Genomic DNA, 3,389 nt, shown 5'->3' on the forward strand with positions numbered 1-3,389 from the left:
GGCGGCCCGACGTGGTGCACGTGGGACTAACACTCCCGCAATTGAGGTCGATCCTACATATCCCCATATCATTTTCAAGGACGAAAACCAAAAGGTACGCTTTCAAAAACTAAAACACCATCTGATTTCCCCCACTCGATTTGTTAATCGGGACCTCTTGCATGCTCTTGGTATATATGAAATCACTCGAACATTGTTTCTTGGGGTTGGTATAGAGTCATTTTTTACACTGTACCATGGAACTTATGCTGATATCACCCTTGAATTCTTAAGTTCCCTAAACATCCGTAAGCATTCCACATATGATCACGTCATGTACTTTAGGATTGCTAATATGGATCGAAAATTGACTATTCGATAATTTTCCCAATTGTTTGGCATGACTGTAAGGGGGATAGGAAGAAACCCGCCACCATGTTGTTGGGCCTCCTTTGGCAAGGTTTAACTAGGGTTAGACCCCCAATTGCCAACACTTGCAAATTAAGTCCGTCCATAATCCAAGTATTCGCTTCCTCTTAAAAATTTTTGGAGGCACGATTTTTGGGAGGTGGGAACCCAACACCACCCGGACTGAGGAGCTAGGCGCTCTCGGGACTTACCTATGGCCTGCTACCATGAACGTGCAATTCGACCTTGACTATGCTTTTATGCATCTTTTGCACAAAATCTCCACGACTTACCCCACTTTTGAGGAGGACGGCAATGTTCGCTCCTCTGTGCCTATTGTTATTGGGGGGTTAGTCACCCACATCGCCTGTCACTTTGGTTATGTCGAGAATCGGAACAATGTTTTTCCGGGGGCCACTTACCTTGACCTTGATCACTTTTTTTCCGCCCGATACTTTGTCCCTAGTGGTAGGCACTATAGGTAGATGATTGCCAATCGGCAATCTATACTCCTCCCTAATCCTGACTTGGTCCAATTACCCATAGGAGATGACTACTCCGAGAATGCTGCACGACCTACCTACCTTCTCCCCGTTGGAGATGAGGCACACCCCCTGAGACTGGTCCAGTCCCTAAGCCTCCTCAGATCTACCGTAGGCGTGAGCCCGCTCCTTCCATCCCCTGCTTTTCTTCACATCCCCCTCTCCCTATTGCTGATTTTGAAGGTATAATGAGTGTTTTACAGCATATGGAACTGAATATGGCTGCTAACACTCAAGCTATTGAGCGCCTTTGTAATACCCCGTATTTTTAATATTTATTTAAATAAATGAATATGTATTTTATATTTATTTTATAAAATAAATATTTTAAGCAAAGGATATTTTAGTATATTTATTGGTTTTAAATTATTTTGGCGGGAATATGGCGCCAAAATTGGGTTTGTTAAACTTTTGGTTTAAAATCCTAGTCAAAATTATTCAAAAAACCAAAAAAAAAAAAAAAAAATTTTTTTTTTTAGGCCTTTATTTTTGACGGGATTGTGAAGTAAATGGGGGAGTTTTGTTTTCCAAATTTATGATGAAGGTTACAATTCTTGGTTTAATCTCTTAATTTATGGTGAAGGTTACAAACTCTTTAATTTTGAAAATTAAGTACTATCTATTCTACTCCTATAAATACCCCACACCTTTAGCCATCTTTTCCACACAAAAACTTTGAAGAATCTATAATTTCTTACTTCAAAGTTCTTCTTTCTCTTCCTATGTATTCTAGTTTTATATTTCTTATTCAAGTTTCAATTTTCTTTTGTTTAAGAAAAATATTTTCATATTTCTTACTCAAAAATATTATGCTCATGATAGATCATTCATGTTTAAATTCATGATTAAGTTCATGTGGTAGATTGCTTGTTGGTTGGCTATGAGAAAGCTCAAGTATAAGAAATAAGTGAAGATACTAGTATTAGTTTGTGCAAGATCAAGGTACGTTATGTAGCTAGATCTTTTAAAATTGGTTTATATGATAAAGTTGTTTATTGATTTTATAATGGTTGGATTGGTTTAGAAATTTGGTTTGAAAATGGTTACAATATTTTATTATTTACTCTTGAAGTGAAAAGAATGAATGATTTTATCAATCATTTTATATAGAAGTTTTGTTATCCTTTTTGGAAAATTAAATTATTTTTACAAGGAAAGGTTGATTGGTTTTTATGAACTTTGAATGTTCAAAAAGTTGTTTATGAGGAAAGGAGGTTTATTCATGACTTACAAGTCATATTATTATTATCTTCGCTTGATTAATATCAAGAGATTCAAAGTCCACTTGTTTGGCAATTATAGTTACCCCTTGATATAGCTCCGTGATGGGATGACTAGCTTGGGGGTGTGCACACTTAGCAAGATAGAAGGGGTGATAAGAAGAGGAATTGTTTTCAGGATTATTTTTAATCCAAGTTGTTTGGAAAGAGTTTGTTTCTTAAAAGGTTGTTCTGGAATTATTATTTAAGTGTTTGGAAAGAGTTTGTTCTTAAAATATTTTTCTTGAATTATTATTAAGTGTTTGAAAATAGTTTATTCTTAAAGAGTTATTCTTGAATTATTGGTGATGGAGTTTTCGAAATGAAAAATTGTTACGAACTAACAAATGTGTTACTTATCTAGTACATTTCGTACTCAGTTTTATACTGACGCGTATTTTTTTCCTATTTGGCTTTGCCCTGTTTACCTTTTTGGTAAGCAGATTTGCAGGTGAATTTTGGATGTGCATGGGAGCATACTAGGAAGGGGATCTTCACCTAGATTAGAGTGTTTCATTTATTTTGAGTATTGAGACAATATTTACTTTTATTAATAAAGAAGTATTATTATTTTTGGTTAAAGTCTTCCGCTGCAAGTTATTTTGGTTAGTTAGTAGTTGGTTGCCGAAAGCGTGTTAGTCACGTGGCGGTAATACTCCTAAATTACTCAAATATTATTTATTAAATTATTTATTTAAAAGTGAGTAATTTGGGGGTGTTACAAAGTGGTATCAGTTTTTCAGGTTTTGAAAAGATAAAAGTTGAATATTAAAATTGATGGGTAGACATAGGATGGGTAGATAAGAGTTTCGCATTTGCATTCTAAATTGTTTTTGTTAAGCTTAATTGTTTTCTTTTTGACGATTTGTATAGATGCATCTTGCTAGTACCACAAAAAGGTATATATATATTTATATTATTATTTTTATTTTGAAAGATGAAGGGTGTAGATATGTTGGGGTGACAAGCTCTGTCTAGGATTAGGAAGGCTCTCCCCGACGCTGTGGGTAACTTCCTTACCTGGGAGCTATAATCACCTTGGCTATTCTATATCTTGAAATCAAGTACACTTTAAAATTTTTGAAATAAATATTTTAAGCCATAGTGGTGCATCTAGTACAAATCTTAAACTATATATATTTATTATATTATATTACTTTTATGATGATGTACTTGTAATATTTCAATTCTTTTTGCTTTT

The 3,389-nt window shown here is 34.6% G+C and overlaps 1 long non-coding RNA gene across 1 annotated transcript; it reads left to right on the plus strand.

Moving 5' to 3' along the window:
- Window positions 1-1,831: 1,831 nt before the first annotated feature.
- LOC130592133 (uncharacterized) lies at window positions 1,832-2,770 on the plus strand. Its single transcript, XR_008970322.1, has 2 exons — window positions 1,832-1,871; window positions 2,632-2,770. It is a non-coding gene; the product is annotated as an uncharacterized LOC130592133 (long non-coding RNA).
- Window positions 2,771-3,389: the final 619 nt, after the last annotated feature.

This window comes from Beta vulgaris, chromosome 1, assembly GCF_026745355.1.
Source record: "Beta vulgaris subsp. vulgaris cultivar EL10 chromosome 1, EL10.2, whole genome shotgun sequence".
Classification (NCBI taxonomy): Eukaryota; Viridiplantae; Streptophyta; class Magnoliopsida; order Caryophyllales; family Amaranthaceae; genus Beta; species Beta vulgaris.